At 43.7% G+C, this 18,369-nt stretch overlaps 1 protein-coding gene across 3 annotated transcripts in view; it reads left to right on the top strand.

Annotated features, from left to right (window-relative positions):
* Positions 1–8,467: 8,467 nt before the first annotated feature.
* The window catches only part of FHIP1A (FHF complex subunit HOOK interacting protein 1A), a 228,014-nt gene continuing 218,112 nt past the window's right edge, over positions 8,468–18,369 (top strand). For all 3 annotated transcript variants that reach the window (XM_059373742.1, XM_059373760.1, XM_059373751.1), the window contains exon 1: positions 8,468–8,800. The gene's annotated coding sequence lies outside the window, so the exon portion shown is untranslated. The remainder of the gene's footprint in view (positions 8,801–18,369) is intronic.

The following is an 18,369-nucleotide window of genomic DNA, read 5'->3' on the forward strand; positions in this document are numbered from 1 at the left end:
GAAAAATACAATCAAATCCCTCTCTTATCTAAAAATAAACTCCAAATGTATTATAAAAGATGAAATATAAAATTGAAGAAGAAAATATAGGAGAATATCAGGAAAGGAAGAGATTTCTTTCTTTTTTTTTTTTTTAAGATTTTATTTATTTATTTGTCAGAGAGAGAGAGAGAGCGAGCACATGCAGGCAGAATGGCAGGAAGAGACAGCGAGAAGCAGGCTCCCTGCTGAGTAAGGAGCCCGATGTGGGACTCGATCCCAGGAACGCTGGGATCATGACCTGAGCTGAAGGCAGCCGCTCAACCAACTGAGCCACCCAGGCATCCCGGAAGAGATTTCTTTTAATAAGAGTTCCAGGTGGAGTCTTCCAGATAATAGATCCTAAGAGATTTGCATTTGGGGGAGATTTTTGGAATGTGGTCTTAGGCTCAACACCTATGGAGAAGCCAAGGGAGCAGGGTCCTGCTGAGTGAGAAGTTGAACTGTGGTGGTCTTAGCTTGATCCCAGGGGGAACTCCAGACCTGGGACAGTTCTTGGGACTGAGTGGACCCAGACTCTGTTCCTTGCATGGACCAGTTACTATCCCCAGGAAGTAGGCATGACCTAGTAGTTAGTCAGGGGCAATGCCAGAGTTTCCCACCTTTTCCTCTTGGCAATTGTGAATACTGCTGCTATGAACATGGGTGTGTAAATATCTCTTCAAGATCCTGCTTTCAATTCTTTTGGCTAAGAGAAGTGGGATTGCCGGATCAGATGGTGATTATATTTTTAACTTTTTGAGGAAGTAGCTGTACCAATTTGCATTCCCACCAGCAGGGCACAGGGATTCCCCTTTCTCTCCACATCCTCACCAGCACTTATTTTTGGCTTTTGTGTGTGTGTGTGTGTCCTTTGTTTGTTTTTTTTTAAAGATTTTATTTATTTGACAGAGAGAGAAATCATAAGTAGGCAGAGAGAGAGAGGGGAGGAAGCAGGCTCCCCGCGGAGCAGAGAGCCTGATGTGGGGCTTGATCCCAGGATCCTGGGATCATGACCTGAGCCGAAGGCAGAGGCTTTAACCCACTGAGCCACCCAGGTGCCCCCCTTGTTTTGTTTTTGATAGTAGGTAACCTTATGTGTGTGAGGGCCTATCTTATAGTTTTGATTTGTGCATTTTAATACAGCTAGTTTTTTTTTTTTAAGATTTTATTTATTTATTTGACAGAGAGAGAGACACAGCAAGAGAGGGAAAGCAAGCAGGGTGAGTGGGAGAGAGAGAAGCAGGCTCTTCACTGAGCGGGAAGCCCAATGTGGGACTCGAACCCAGGACCGTGGGATCATGACCTGAGCCAAAGGCAGATGCTTAACAACTGAGCCACCCAGGCACCCCAATACAACTAGTTTTTTAAACTTAAAATTTATTGTTTTATAATCATAAAGGCAACACACACTCACTATAGAAAATTGGAAAACAGAAAATTATAATGAAGAAAATATTTCTTAGTGTCCTGGTACTTCAAGGTAATCAGTGTTAATGCTTTGGTTTGTGTTTTTCAATCTTTCAAAAAATTTTTTTAAAGATTTTATTTATTTATTCGTCAGAGAGAAGAGAGAGAGGAACAAGAGCAAGGACAGGCAGACAGAGTGGCAGGCAGAGGCAGAGGGAGAAGCAGTCTCCCTGCCAAACAAGGAGCCTGAAGCAGGACTTAATCCCAGGACACTGGGATCATGACCTGAGCCAAAGGCAGCTACTTAACCAACTGAGCCACCCAGGCATCCCTGTGTTTTTCAGTCTTTTATATGTCTATATTTACACATGGGTGATGCTAGCCTGTACTGCCCCTTTGGGCAATCTGGAAAGAGGCATCCTGTTTTCTAGGTGAATGCAGCTCTGTTCCACGGTGGGCAGGGTGATAAGCACAGGGCAGCCAGATATCAGATCTCATGCCTTGAGGACAGGCACCCTGTGCAGTGAACAACTTATAAAATCATATGTTGTAGCCCTGAATGTGCACATGGATTTTATTTCATATTTTTATGAAACTGAGATCATACTGTGTGATAGACTATGTTGGGATAGAACATAATTTTAGTTTATTCCCATTTGATAAATGATTTCCAAAATTTTGATATTGTAAATCCTTGTTGGTATGGTAATACTTGTAAATAAATACTCACTTTTAGAATTATTTCCTTATGATACATTCCTAAAAATTGCCTTGAAAATTAAGTCTGAGTATTTATGATGTGCACTACACTGTGCTCAGAAAGTTACATAATCCTTATCACAAACGAATGATGTGAAGGTACTATAATTCCCTCTTTTTAGAGAGAAAACGGAGGCACAACAAGAAATGAAGTGGCTTAGTTATTTGATCCCAGTGACATGGCTGGGAAGCGGTGGGGTTGGGATTTGAACATATTTCTGTCAGCAGCATCTGCTCCAGAGCCTAAGCCATTAACCTGCAACAAGGGATTCACTTTAAAGGAGAAGACCGATGGATTTGTGAAGAGTTTTACAACAAACAGGACTCATCAGTGGAATAGACCTTGACCACTAGATAATTTCCGCAGGAGATGAGACCATTCAAAAGCAATGGCTTATTATTATTATTATTATTAATGTATTTGTTAGAAAAATTTCTTGACAGAATGATTAATATTTTAGCAAGACACACATTGTTCATTCCTAAGCTCTTTTTAAGCGACCAACTTCAGAAGATAATTTAAATTTAGCTTGACTCTGACTAAAAATGATAACGTCTTCGTGTCCTAAAATTTTTAGTGTAGATTCCAAAGTATCTGGGTCAATGAAGAGGTTGTTTTGACAGCCTCGTCTCAGACTGCTCACTTCCCTATGCTGCCCCGACCTTCTGCTTTTGTTAAACAGAGGTGATAGCCTTTGTTCACTTCCTCACAGAGATGTTAAGATACGACTATAGTCCCATGAGCTCTGTGAAAGAACACTGTTTACAAGTACTAATGAGATACTGCTCTTTTTTCATGTAATGCATTGGTTTTGATATTTTAAAATATCAAATATTTTAAATATATGGGGGAATAGATAATGCAATTCAAAATGATTACATCTTTTAAAAAGATTTTATTTATTTATTTGATAGGAAGAGAGAGAGAGAGAGAGAGAGAGTGAGTACATGCAGAGGGAGTGGCAGGCAGAGGGAGAGGGAGAAGCAGGCTCCCAGCTGGGCAGGAAGCCCGATGTCGGACTTGATCCCAGGACCTTGGGGTCATGATCTCAGCTGAAGGCAGATGCTTAACCGACTGAACCACCCAGGCACCCCAAAATACGGTCACATTTTTAAGCAGGGATAAAGGAGGTAAGAAAAGAAGGGAGTCTTATGCAGCTCTTCTGCATTAAAGAAATCTAATATGAGTGCTTGGACATACTGTACGTAACAAGCTAAAGAGGGTCAGAATAATTGAGACAAATTAATGAAAAATACAATCTAGAAAAGGTTAATATTATATTACTAATATATGCAGTCACAACCATCGTGCTTCTCCCTCCCTCCCTTCCTCGCTCGCTCCCTCCTGTAGGCTTCACACCCAGTGTGGAGCCCATGGAGGGGCTTGAACTCATGACGGTGAGATGGAGACCTGAACCAAGAGCTGGATGCTTAACTGACTGAGCCACCCAGGCACCCCCAATGTGCTTATTCCTAACTTCTACTTAGTTAATCATTTTAACCTCTAAAATAGTAGAGTTCAAATCAATGACTGTTTACTGGATCCATCATTCTAAAAATGCATTGCTTCAAACTAGAACTTTTTCTGTATTGCCAGTGGGAGTGTAAATTGCTATAACCACCTTGGAAAACTTCGGGAGTATCCACTGAATCTCATCATACACATAGCCTTTTATCCCCCTAGAGAAAGCGACACTTGCTTATGGCAGAAAACGTGGAAATAGAGAAAAGAACAAAGAGAATAAAAATGGGTCATCCTAATATAGAGAGAACAAGTAACATTTTAAGGAGAATCCTGCTTTAATAACATTTTTTAAAAAAATAACTGTTTTGTCGTAGGCTTATTTTATATAATTGAACACATTTTCATTTAATATTCATCAATATTTAAAAAAAAATCTGCCTATAGTATTAAAACATGACTTCACCATAATATCTAGTGCTTATCATAATTCTGTCTTGTTGGATACTTAGTAATTTCTTTTCATTGCATTTAAATGATACTGTGATAGACATTCTTATACATAAAGTTTTGGCAAATATTTGAATACTAGAATAAATTCCTAGAAGCAAAATTTGTTTGAAAACTACAAACATTTTAAATATTTAGATATACATTTCTAAAAATTACTGTAACTTCCTTCAGCATGATATGATACTGTCCAACATCCAACAATATTATTTTTATAATTTTTCTAATCTTGTCAAATTTATAAATCAAAAATAATTCTCATTCTAGCTGTAATTGGTATAGTTGGACTTTTAAAATACACTGGCTATTTGTGTTTTCTTAAATTTTATTTTTTAGAATTCTCTGTTCTTTTGACTTTTTCTACTGTTACATCTCATTTGAAATAAGTTTTTATAAAGGAGTAGCAATAAATATTTCTTGCTTATTACATATGCTATATTTTTTTCTGCTTTACTACAAACTTATCATATTTCAAACTCCTTTCCCAAAATACTAAACTCTGATAGTTTGTCTCCTTGAGGAAGTAGAACTCAGGAGAACTTACTATCACATGAATTGTCTTAGACACTTTTGTTGAATTTCATGTCTTCTGTTTTTTTTTTTTTTTCCCTCCAATGACTATCATGTCCTATCTTTTTACACTGAAATACATTGAAATAAAATATCATATTAGTTTCAGGTGTATAATATAGTGAAATATATTTGAAATAATACACATTGTGAAATAATCACCATAACAGGTCTGGTTATTATCTATCACCATATAAAGTTAATACAATATTATTGATTGTATTTCCCCTGCTGTACAATACTTTCCTATGACTTATTTATTTATTTATTTATTTTTAAAGATTTTATTTATTTATTTGACAGAAATCACAAGTAGACGGAGAGGTAGGCAGAGAGAGATAGAGAGGGAAGCAGGCTCCCTGCTGAGCAGAGAGCCCGATGCGGGACTCGATCCCAGGACCCCGAGATCATGACCTGAGCCGAAGGCAGCAGCTTAACCCACTGAGCCATCCAGGCACCCTCCTATGACTTATTTATTTTATAACTGGATGTTTGTACTTCTTGTTCTCTTTCATCTATTTTGTCCCCTACCTCCATGCCCTGCTCCTCTGGCAACCATCAGTTTGTTCTCTGTATCTATGAATCTGATTTTTTTTTTTTTTTTTTTTAGATTTTATTTCTTTTAGAGAGAACACAAGTGGGGAGGGGTGGAGAGGGAAGGGGAAACAGTCTGGAGCAGACTCTGCACTGATCATGGAGCTTAACACTGGGCTCCATTCCACTACTGTGAGATTATGACCCGAGGTGAAACCAAGAGCTGGAGGCTTAACCAACTGAGCCACCCAGGTGCCCTTTTTAAAAAAAAAATTCCACACATAAATGAAATCATATAGTATTTGCATTTCTCTAACTTATTTCACATAGTATAATACTCTCGAGTTTCATCCATGTTGTTGCAAAAAGCAAGATTTTATTCTTTTTTATGGCTGAGTAATAGTCCATTGTTTTAATATTTTTATTTCATGTCCTTTCTTTCCTGTTTTCTTTTCCTTTTCCTTTCCTTTTAGTAAGACTGATTTCCTCTAAAACAATGACTCTGTTTCATCCCCAGAGGGCATAGTGGATACGTATGAAATTCCTATTTGTAGAGAGGAAATTAACATTCTTAGCTGCTCACCATTTATCAGATACTGGGCTAGATGTTTCACTGCATTAATTCACTGCTATCCTTAAAACAACCCTAATGAAGGAGATATTTTCTTCATCTATAAACCGAGAGAACTGAGAGTTGTTCAAATTATGTGTCCTTTCCTGTTTTCTCTTTGGCCTTCTTGATTTTTAACCCCAACCTGCTTTTTTAGAAGTCTTCTCCTTTGCTCCGGCATTCCATACTTCCAGCTGCCCAGGCCAAAAACCTCAGTCTTCCTTTCTTCATACTTCATATTCAATCTATGAGGAGTCCCTGTTAGTTTATCTCCTCCATCCCTATCTTCCAGCTCAAAGTCCCATCCTCTTGCTCTTGGATTATTTCAATAGCCTTCTAATTGGTCTCTGCTACCCAGTACTGTCTATACTCAGCCTAGCAGTCAAAGTGGTGCTGTGTGTCAGAAGACCTCACTTTTCTACCCTAAAGCCTCTAATGGCTCCCAACTCACTCAGAGTAAAAGCTTCACCAGAATTGTACCCCTCCCCCCTTCCTCTTCCCTGTCTTTACCTTCTCCATTCTGCCACTCTGGTCTCTTTGCTGTTCTTGGTGCACTCAGGCATATTCCTGCCTCAGGGTTTTTGTACTTGCTGTGCTTTCTGTTTTGAAAGTTGCCTGTTGGGATATCTTGCTCCTTAACCTCCTCCAGGCCTTTGCTTAATGTCACCTCCTCCAGAGGTGTTCCTTGATCATCTTATTTAAAAGAGCACCTGTCCTACTACTTTGGTCTCCTCCCTGTCTAATTTTTCTCCCCTAGCATTTCTAATCATTTGTCAGTCCACAAGTTTATCATCTGTCTCTCCCATCTGGAAGGTAAGCTCCATTAGGCCTAGAATTTTTATGTGTTGGTTCTCGCCTCTGACCCCAAAACCTAGAAGAATGTCTAGGTAGCATGCCAAAAGCACTAAATAGTGGTTGCATAAGTGAAGGATCCCCCCATGTCCCCCTCATGAGAGCAGGACAAGGGTACCTGCTATGCAGAACTTCCTCTTCTCTACTTTCTGCTTCTCTTTCTACTTAAGAGACACCTGTCTGCTCTTGTTACAGGTGGTGAAAACTGAGAGGAATCGCGGCACGTTTAACCCTTGTTCCTGCTGCCCTCCAGGAACCACAGCAGAGTGGTAGCCTTAGAAAGAAGTGTGAAATTCCCATCATCCCATTACCATGGCTGCAAGAGAGAACTTGAAACCAGATATACCTGATTTTAGTTATCTCTGGATGCAATTCATTGAGAATGAGGGGAAGAAGATGCTTCCTCCAAAGGAGAGTTTGGTAAGGTGCCAGCAGGATGCTGCTGAGGTGGAAAATATCTCCACATCCGCCTTTGTAAGCCCTGGTGTGGCCCAACCTGCTCAGGTTTGGGCTTACCTCAAGTTTCAACCACGCCAACCACAGGGCTCTGAAAATGCCAAGAAGGCCTCTGCCCAAGAATTTGATTCCTTCTCCTGGCTTTAAAGTCCAGAAAGCAAAGCATTGACTATGCTGCCCAAGCACGCAGGGAGGTGTGGGAGATGGAGGAATGGGGAAGGCGGCCCTTCCCAGTTTGGCAGTGGGCACAGACCCAAGTGTCTAATGAAGGGCAGCTGGCAAAGGAGGGGCCCGGCTGTCCGGGGTGGAGGTCTGGGCTCTGGGAAGGCTGTTGCTACTCAGGCAATGCCAAAGACTAACCCTTCTAACCCAACCCAAGTGGTAGGGGTGGGGGTGCGGTAAAGGAGGGGGATGGGGAATGGGTTCTGAACCTTCTGTCCCATTTTCCGGGGAGTCCTCTGAGTTGGGGATGGTTCCTTTTTGCTGTAGAACTGTCCAAATTAAGAAGCCCTCATGGTGACGGGGGGTGGGGGTGTTTGACAGTGAACGTGTGTCACGCACACATACACTCACAACTGCAACAATATTGACTCATCTTAAAAAAAAAAAAGCAACACCCCCCTCACAACCCATCTCCCCACCTTGCCTCGCTCCCCCAAACCCTGATACATTAGGTCTGCCCAGGGCAAATCTCCCCCTGCCCACTTCAGTAGAATATGCCTGTAGAGTAACAGGGGAATGGTCCCATCATTTGATTCAGGTCTCTTGGGATAGTATTAGCATTTTATAAAATTCAAACCTCAGGGACAAAAAGAAAGGCTGGACTGGGGAGAAACTGGAGTGGGGAGAGGGTGGCGCCGGCCGCCGTGAGATCTCTGGGAAGAGAGACATCGAAAACGTCCGTGACGCCTGGAGTCGCGACTTCCTCCACTGCACAGGACCCGAGTTCTTAAGTGCCGATTTATGTTCTCGATTGGTTGGGGAGTGTGAGCGCGGCTGTGCGCGAAAGGGTGCAGTTGCGGCCAAAGACGAGCCCCCAAAGGCGGGGTGTCCTTCACGCCGCCGGGTTAAGTTTCGGTGGAAAGTTTCCCTCCGAAGCTCCTCCCCCTTCACCCTGGAAACCGGTGCCAGGCGGCCGCGCGGCGGAGCCAGAGCCCCCGCGCACCTGGCGGCCGCGCGTCCCCGGGGCAGGGGCGGGGGGGGGGGGCGGGGCTGGCGGCGGCCGGGCCAGGGCCGGGCCGCGCGCTCCCCTGGGCCCTCGCGCAGGTTGGGCCCCGCCCCTCCTCGGCTCGCCCGGCCCGCGCTCCCAAGGGCAGAGTCGGGAGCGGGGAGTGGTGCCGAGTCCCGGAGCCGCGCGGCTCTGCCACCCGCTGACGCACGGTCGAAAAGTTGCGCTCCAACCTTCTCCCTCCTCCTACTTTCTTCCTGGGGCCTGGCTGTTTGTGGAGTTGGAGCCGGGCGGGGAGGAGCCGGCTCCCCACACCACCCGGTGCCCGGCGCGGGTGGCGGCTCGGGGGCGCGCGTCCCCAGGACGGCGGCACAAACTTTCCCGGCTGTTTGGGGATACTTGTCCGGAGAGTCCCGCACTTGGAGGGAGGAGGAGCCGGGTCCGCGGACAGGTACGTGGCATCCTGCTTTGCGCTTGAGGGATTCTTTTAATTTAGGGGCTTAAGGGAGGGGGAGAGCAGACGGGTCCTTTCCTTGCATTCCTCCCGACTAGGCTGGAGGGGCAGGTATTGGGATGGGGGTTGCGCTGGGAAAATCACCAACAAGATCGCTGCGTGGGGTCGCAGCACGGCGGCTGCCAGAGCTGCGGGACCGGGCGTTACTCGGTGACTGACCCCGGGGGAGAGAGAGCCGGCTTGTTTTGACGGAGAAAGATGTCAGCGGGACTCTCCACCTCGTTCCTGGGGCCCTGAGGCCAGAGAGCGGGGGTCCTACGGGAGGGACGCCAGAAGCGGAGAGATCTAGGGCTCAGTTTTCCTCTCCAAGCCACCTCGCCCTTACGCAGGAGACGGAGGTGAGGCCACTCTGAGGTTTGCAGTTCTCTCCTGGTGTAAGGGCGGACTCGTTGGGTGGCTGTTGCTCAATTTCATAAGGTCTGTAATGAAACCGCGTTCAAGTCCTGGTGGTTGTTATTGACGGTGTGCCTGCGTGTCTGTCCGTCTTTCCCCCGCCCTGACTCCAACAAAGCTTCCTTGTTAACCCTGTTTCTGCTGGGGAATGGAACTAGCAGCGGTCCTAGTTCAAGCCCGGCCTTGGAGAGGTGTTGGTAGCAGGTGTAGTTTTGTTTGCTTGGAACTTTGGGAATCACGTGAGCTTTGTTTTATCCACCTGGATCCCATCGAGTCTTAACTGATCCATCTTCCACCATTCAGCGAGGACTGCAGCCTCCGCCGTCCAGTGACGGGAAATATCCCGGTTGGAGGAAGGAACCCCAAACAGGAGAGAACCCCGAGGAGTAGTAGTAAGCCTACGGATTGGGTCCACTCGCAGGCTTCTCTGGAAGGGCTCTGCTATCAAATTCATCTTATTAGGAAGTCATCTGCTCTCTGTTAATAGCCACAGCAGCCCTGATGAAATTATGTAGGTCACTGAAAAATAATTCCTGCTTAATCACCTTTATCCTGTTGGTTAATGGCAGAAAAGATTTCCTCTCCTTAATGTACCATGCCTGCTTGGTGGGGTTACCTGCCTGACCTCCAGTTCACTTGTACACTTGGCACTAGACAGGCTGTTGTCCCAGCCCAAACCTATCATACCCCATCTGAAGTCTACATTTGTAGAACATTAGTGTTTCACCTCCGGACAGACATTATGCAGGAGATCCAGTCCATAAATTTTAATGCTGCATACTTGTTGGCTTTAGATAACTTTTCAGATAATTAAAAGCTGGTTTCTTTTAGCTGCAGCTAATCCCTTTGTACGGAGCTCATAAGAATTGTGCCTGTGCTTATCTTGAAATGCATTAAGTTTGGGGTCCCATTTTTCGCTTGTCCTATCGCTTTCGGAACAGGATTAAATTGTGTGGGTTGGGTGAAAAGGGCAAAAGAAACCCAGCTTCAGTGAACTAGATTCAGAGACAGGTTTAGAGTGGTCTCATAGTTTAGGCCCAGTTGCCCAGCTGGCTTCCTTCTTGCCTCTACACAGAGACACTATAGGTCATATTGCTTGTAAAAGACTAGAAATCAAAGGACTGTTGGGAATAATGCATCACTGGGCAGTTTTGCATGACAACATCCCAAGTTTGGCTCTGCACACTTTCTCTACACAGTTCGTAGGAAGCCAATAGGTAATGCCTGCAAATCAAAAAGCAGATGTGCAAACAAATTATGTAGAAATAGAGAGGCACAAGTGAGAAGAAACAAGGATTGCCTGAGGAGTGACTTTTGAGATTTTGTTCTCGTATTACCTAAAATAAAATTTTGATAAGGAAGCTTCCTCTTCCTGCCAATATAAAACAAAATTGCTTTCTCAGATCCACGTTTAGGTGCTTGATCTTTATTCTGTGTACACATGTTTCACAGGGCAATCTATGGGCCCTTTGAAGAACTGGGCACTCAGATTCTGGCCTTGGAACCCAATTTCTATCTATTTCACTCTCTCTCAGCAACTTCCTAGTCAGCCTCGGTAGAGGAATGGTGCTCAAGAGTGGCCAATAACATCAGGGATTTCATTTATAGGGATCTGATCTCTTAGTAAAGACAAATACCGAAAGTAACCTTTCTGTAGAGCTTCATGATCAGCAAAGTGCTTATATAGGTACTGCATTTGTGCTTTGTGATTTAACTGTTTTGTAGTGAGTGCTGTTATATTTAGACTGCATAGGAAAACGGATGAGATTCAGAGAAATTAAGGAACTTTTAGGTACGTATGTCTGTCAACCTTTTAAAAGGAAAAGGCTTAAAAAAAGGAGATGATAAGTAATTCAGCCAGCAAAATTGACTTTATGCGGAGGAACTGAAGTTCAGGACAGGCAAATGATAGCGAACCAAAGGCAATTTGGGAGAACAAAGGAAGGTGTCCTTTTATAGAAGGATGAGGAAGTTGGGAGGGATTTGTTTTGAACAAAAGTTCTTTGGAGGAAAAATGAGAGTTCTAAGTGGTGGTGACTTCTCACTGGCTGCTGGTGAGGGCAGCTTGCTGTTGCTGGACCGAGAGGAAATCTTCCTTCTGGATTGTGCAGACTGTGACCACGAGTGGTATGGGTGTTAGAGCCCTCCTTTCATGGCTTCCCAACTCCAATTTTGTGTTAGGTTTTTTTTAACGCATTTTCACATTTCCCCCTTTTGGTCAAGATCTTTCTTTAAGAGCATCACTGATCAAGAGCTGGGTCATCTGTTCCTTATTAGAAACATTTCTGTACCTTGAAACATTTCTATACCTTTCCTGGGTGTCATGTCCCATGCCAAACGAAGTGGATTCCAGATTGGGAACTGTTGAGGCCACACTTGAGTAACAAGGGAAAGCTGTCAGGCATTTCCCATCTAAAGCCTATATCTTACCAAGGTTGTAAGCATTGAAGATGATCTTGATGCATTGAGTCAGTCAGCATTGCTTTACTGGGTATCTTGTTTCTACAAAGGCTTATAGGCACCAAATACAAAGCTTAAAGATTATTATATAAAATGAGAGGAGCAGAGTAATGACCCCAATTATATAATAGTCCTAAACCAAGACCCTAAAGCCGAAGGTAATTAGCCAAAGAGATCAAAGGACCATGGATCATGATGTGGAATTTGTTGTAGCCAATATGCTTGTTCTTTAATTGTATGTATTTGGGTTTCTGTTTCTCCAGAGGAATTTATTCATGTGTGTCAGATGCTTGCTTTCATATTTTTTCACTGGTTTGAGTGCCTGCAGCCTAGATAATGCCCTTCCAACAGAGGCAAATCCAAAGTCCTATGTACTTCCTGGGAGTAAGGCAGTGGTGAAGACTTAATGGGGAAGACCAATGAGAGGCTCAGATTAATTGTGGTTGTGCACAGAGACAGTTAGAAATTCTAGCAAGCATTGGCCTCCAGTCTGCCAGCTGCTTAAACATTCATAGGCCCATCGAGAGGCCTGTTTTCCGCAAAGGTAAAATCAGATGGTGCCTATAGGATTTGTGCTAGGGTTTGGTTACTAGTAGTGCTGTTAATTGGGGTTTAATCAGGACTATATGTGCAGATCCAACAGAATCCGAACAATCAGAAATGACTGTTGGCTTGAAAGTGTCAGTGGTGTTTGAGGAATAGTTAGGGAGAAATCCTCTTGTTCTGTGGACTTTGTTCTCAAAGGCCATATAGAGAGGGGTTGTTCTGCTAAGGCAAGCAGACCTAAGGTAGGAGTGAGAACGGGCAACCGTATGGGTACCATTAGTTGTATTGAGAGTTACTTCAAGGGAGAGACAGGGACAGGAAAACCTGAATCAAACCACAGAAACTGGAGAGGTGCTGCGAGAGTTAGTGGTTGCAGTGGAGATGAAGGAGAAGATTGTGAGGAAGACTCGAGGGTCAGGACTGTATGCGCAGATCCAACAGAATCTGAACAATTAGAAGCGTTTCCCCCTTTTGGGAGGAACTGGGAAATGTGAAGGAGGGCATTGTCTCTCCAGGAGAGAGAAGGAGGAAACAGGGGCAGAAAAAGCAGAAAGAATATTTTCCTGATCCCATCATCTCGGGGAAGGCTGTCTGCTTCAGCTCTTGTCTGCTTCAGTTCCTGGAAATCTTCAATTTGAGGTCACCCAGTTGGTGTACAGGTCCATCCAGGTTTGGGGGCTTTCTTTATATGAGACACACAGATCCAAGAGTCCACTCTTTGGATTTTGGCTGCACAAGGATTGGTCAGTAACACTTGATCAGGGCCTCTCCAGCATGTTTGAAAAGAATCTTTTTGGAGAGGTCTTTTCCAGTAAACAAAATTCCCAGTTTGCAGGGTGTGGTGTTTGAGGTCTTCATCTCCTGGGAGTGCACTGTGAAAAGATTGCTCTACCAGAGCGTGATTATTTTCAAGGCATATAATTAGACATTTGTAATACTGAAGTGTATCTCCATTTATTAAGTGCAGGTAAAAAGAGGTGGAAGCTAGATTTACAGGGCCTCTGGAAAGTTCTCAAAGGGTGAGAGTTTATGAGTTCCGAAGGGGTTGGATCTGAGATTTTAGAAGAATCAACCAGCAAGAAGATATTTGGAGAGTTGCCACAAATTTTGCCAGTTGAGGGTGTTTTTTTTGTTTTTGTTTTTGTTTTTTAAGGATTTTATTTCTTTATTAGAAAAGAAAAAAGTGAGAGAAGATCACAAGCAAGCAAGGGGGTGGGGTAGAGGGAAAAGAAAACTCCCTGGTGAGCAGAGAGCCTGACATGGAGCTTGATCCCAGGATCCTGGATCATGATCTGAGCCGAAGACAAACGCATAACCGACTGAGCCACCCAGGCAGGTGCCTGCCAGTTGAGTTTTGATGTCTGTTGTTGGTTCATTTGACTTATCCTGAAGACCGAGGATGATAAGCACAGTGAAAATGCTATAAAACTGGCTAAACAGCACAGACTTGCCATAATATTTGGCCAGTAGAATGAGCTCCCTTTTTGCTGCGGAGATCAAGAGGGGTTTGCTATATGTGGATGATCTTTTCCAGTAGGATTTTAGCTTCTGAAGAGGCAGTAGCTTGTCTTCCTGGAAAGGCTTGGACCCAGTGGAAAAGGATACAGATGATTACCAAAACTTATGTATATTCATGAGATGGGAGAAGCTGAATAGAGTCCATTTTCCAAACTTGAATGATTCTTCAGGCAATTTAAAGTGCCCAGGAGCTGTGCGGACAGGTTTCCCAGGATTTTCTTTTGGGCGGGTGGGACAAGTTAAGTTAAATACTTTCTGAAGCCTTGTTAATATTTCCCTACCAGTAATGATTCATAAACATTATCGTTTTATTTATAGGCCAGTGGTTTAATGCATGTACAGTGGTGAAAAGTGGGAGTTTTAGAATTTCTGGTAGGACCGGCTTCTTTTGTGGTCCAAACAAGAGGTTTCTCTTGGTATGCTTCGGACAACCATCTGATTGCCAGTATTATCTTTCCTTTCTGGTACTGATTGTTGCCCGTCTCTAGTCAATATCTCCACATTATATTCTGGAGGTAAGTTCCTTTGGACCACAACAGAGGTGTGCCTTTTGGACCCTTGGAGGTCACCATACTTTGCAGAAATGATAGGAAGGTGCTATCCTTTAGCTTTCTGAGAGTCAAGCTTAGAATGCCCTGGGCTCGTAGTCATAACCAAAGCAGCAGGTAAGTGCATGGTATCCAATAATTTCTTGGGGAAAAACAGTCTGTTTTTAATTTTGTCTCTGCCGGAATCAAGGAGGCCACGTTGTTGCCATGACATTTCAAAGTGGTGGGCCACTCCAAAGGTCTGTCTATGGTTGTATAAAGGCTAAGGTTACTCTGGTGAATTATTAATTACTGTGCTCTAAGGGGTGCTTGAGAGGGGCATTTCATAGGAAATGAGACAGTTTACCAAAAGAGGTTATGATGAGAGCTAAGAGTTCAACTGCATGTGGCACAAAGATGGTCAGAGGGGATCCCAGGACCATTTCCTTGGTGGCCTTTATAAGAAGGGTAGTAGCAGGCATAGCTCTGAGGCATGGGGTTTACCACAGGCTACAGGGTCTAGTTGTTGGCTCTAATATCCTATGGGCCGGTGGTCATCCCCACGTTTCAGGTGAGTGCTCCAAGGGTTTTCCCTTCTTTTTCATATACAGAAAGGAAGAAGGGGAGTTGATAATTGGGGTGTCCAAGGGCTGGGTTTTAAAAATTATTATTATTATTTTGACTTTAAGTTTTAAAAAGTCATGTTATCTGGATCTTTCAGATGATAGGGCCAGATTTAGTAGTTTTTTTTTTTTTATTTTTAAAGATTTTATTTATTTGACAGAGAAAGAGAAATCACAAGTAGGCAGAGAGGCAGGCAGAGAGAGGGGAGAAAGCAGGCTCCCTGCAGAGCAGAGAGCCCAACGCGGGGCTCGATCCCACGACCCTGGGATCATGACCTGAGCCGAAGGCAGAGGCTTTAACCCACTGAGCCACCCAGGTGCCCTGGTTTAGTAGTTTTTAACAAGGTGTGTAAGGGTTGGGCCATGGGGTCAAGTTTGGGATCCAGTTGCTGCAGTAGCTGTCTGGCTGCTGATGTTTGATTTGGGGCTTTGGGAAGTTCAGGGTGCCAAAAAGCCATTGGCTCTAGATGCAGTCTTTGTTCTCAGGTTAGATCTTCCAAATATCATACTTGCATTTCTACAAATTGTAATTTTTTTCTTAGAGAATTGGTGTCTCTTCCTGGCAAGGGGTTTTAGCAATAGATGCCATCTTCTTGCGAGGATGCTTGGGAAGGGTTGCAGAGAAGTAAGTCATTCACATACTGTATTAAAGTGGAGACTCTAGGGAACTTGATATCATCTAGGTCAGGCCTTAAAGCTTGTAAGAAATAAGGGCTTTCAGTGAAACCCTGGGGCATTGCTATCCAGGTGTTTTGCTCTCCTTCCCAAGTAAGGTGGGGGGAAGGGGTTGACCTGTTTTATCTATTGGGGTGTTAGAAAAAGCACTCCATATATTAGTCAGAAAAAAAAAAATTTGCCCTCAGTAGGGGTGGGGGCTAATAAAGCATGGGGAGGGGGGGCAACAGGTGACAGCATGGCTCGAAGGTCATGGACAAGTTTTCATTGTGGCCATTTACTTCCTTCCCATGTAAAATAGGAGTGTTGTAGGGACGGTATAAGGGATAATGAGACCCTGGGCCTTATATATAGTCTTCTATTACTGAGTTAATGCCTTGAAGGTTCTCTTTATTTATGTGGTTTTGATTAATTCAGAGGAGGGGTTTTGGGGGATCTGGTTGGATCTTAATAGGAGATACATTGTGGATTCTGTCATTAGTAGTAGAGGATTTTGCCTATAAGGGGGATGGTAGCTGATCTAATAGGGACAGATAGTGTCATGGTATTAGCCCCAATGCTGCCAGGGATGGAGCAAATAAAAGATGTTAAAGGGTCATTTGAGTCACTTAGTTGGCTATTTTGGTCGCTGTTTCCAAATTCTAGAAATGTTTCCCCTTTTCAGGAGAAAGAAATTCCAGCACATTTTTCTAAGAAACCTTGGCTCAAAAAATGAGTCGTGGTGGGGGAACTAAGGAGAAAAGGGTGGCTCTTAAAGAGAAAAGGGTCCCTTAAAGGGTCTAAGCAAAGGGTTAGGGGTAGAGATAGGAACCTGTTGAGGCTTACTAGAGAGCCCCACTGTTTGAACTCCTTTAGTACTTGGAGGCAGGGGCTGTTTAATGGGATGAGCACTGAGAGTATAGCTCTGGTGTTGGGAAGGACAGAGAAAGATTGGTTCTGAATCTGGAGAGTGGTTTCTCCAAGTTGATGAAGGATTGGTAAAAGCCCTTAGAGTTCCTAGAGTCCTGTCATTCGGGATTAGGAGGACACTGGAAAGTGTGGTTAGAGGGCTGAAGGCACCTGGAACATTTAAGTTTCTAGCAGTCTTTTCTGTAGTGTCCCGGCTTTTTGCAATAATGGTAGAGATCAGGAAGCTTTTGGTTTTGTTTAGAGGCCTCCATTTGTTGGGGTTGAAAAATAAGAGTTTCAGTGGTTTTTCTTTTTAGTTGAATCATCTTGGGCATGGGAGCTAGATCACTAAATTTCCTAAATCTGGAGTTGATACAGATTTCCATTTCATCCTTGTCCTTTTAGTAGAAGAGAAACATCCCAGTTCAGCCTATTAATGAACAGACTTAAAGCCTACCTGAGTGGATTTAACATCCAAAGAAAGATCAGAATTTTCTTTAAAAACAATTTGGAGTTGGCTGTAATCATGTGTGGGCTCATTGGACTTCTGGATATAAGCCTGGATCTTATTCCAATTGACTTAGGAAAGTCCTAGTAACTGCCAAATGAAGTAGTTTGGTTATTCCCTGACAATTAGGCACCAGGTTATAATTCTAAAGACTTTTAGGGATCATTCCACTTGGCAGATTCATCCAGTTTTGGGTTTGGCCTTCACTGACAAGCATATCGCTTAGCTAATGAAGTCAGAGGAGCCAGGTTGTTAAGTCTGACCATATGAAATTCCTCAACAAATCCGTGGGGATCCTTGGTTACTTTGGGAAAATCTTTGACCATGGCTCATAGTTCAGCTTTAGTCCAGGGAACATTAGAAATTAAGGGCTTCACATTTGGAGCCCCAGAGGGTCTGATTTTAAATCAGGCATTAATAGGTTTGTGGGAGGAGGGAGTAGGGAGAGGATTGGAGAAATAGGGAAGTGATGAAGGGATTGGAATTAGGAAAGTGGAGGGTATAGAGGAGATAAAGACAGTACCGAAGGGAAAGGGGAAGCCAGCACTGGAGACGAAGAGGACAGGGGAGGGGAAAAAGGCCTCAGAAGCATTCTTGTCTTCTTTCCATTGTTTGTGTTCACCTCTGTTAATTTAGAAATGGTATTTGTAAACAGGCGATTTTAGAATCTTGGATATGTTTGGAAGCCTCCAGTTACTAACGAAAATAGGAATTCCATTCAGTGTATTTAATTTTAGAGCTGCAGTCTTCTAATTTGGTTGTGAAAAAAGCAGGTAAGGGGAGGTTGAAAGTTCCTCATAATGGCTCTTGGAGATCTAAATTATCTTTGGATAAGTTGGTCCATTTAGTTAAGAATGCTCATGAGGAAGGACTGTAGTTTTTGAACATAAAACCAATCAGGGTCACAGAAGGAGGAGTTCTTAAGAGAATTTAGAGGATTCAGATTCCATACTTCAAAACCCAAGGTTCAGGGACACCCCCCCCCCCCCCCCCCCCCCAGTGGTTCAGTTGGTTAAGTGGCCCACTCTTGGTTTTGGCTCAGGTCATGATCTCATGGGTAATGGGATGGAGACCTGTGTCAGGCTCTGCCCTCAGTGAGGAATCTGAAAGATTCTCTCCCTCTGCTCCTCCCCCTACTCTCTCTTTCTCTTTCCCCCTCTTTCTCAAATAAATCAATCTTAAAAACAAAATAAAGCCAGAGGTTCAGAAAACAAATGAGTACTCACCAAAAAGTTGCCTTTAAGAAAACAGATCCTGGTGGTACCTGGATGGGTCAGTAGGTTAAGTGTCTGCCTTCAGCTCAGGTTGTGATCTCGGGGTTCTGGGATGGAGTCCTGCATTGGGTTCCCTGCTTTGCAGGGTTTCTGC

Source organism: Mustela nigripes, chromosome 1, assembly GCF_022355385.1.
Source record: "Mustela nigripes isolate SB6536 chromosome 1, MUSNIG.SB6536, whole genome shotgun sequence".
NCBI classification, from domain to species: domain Eukaryota; kingdom Metazoa; phylum Chordata; class Mammalia; order Carnivora; family Mustelidae; genus Mustela; species Mustela nigripes.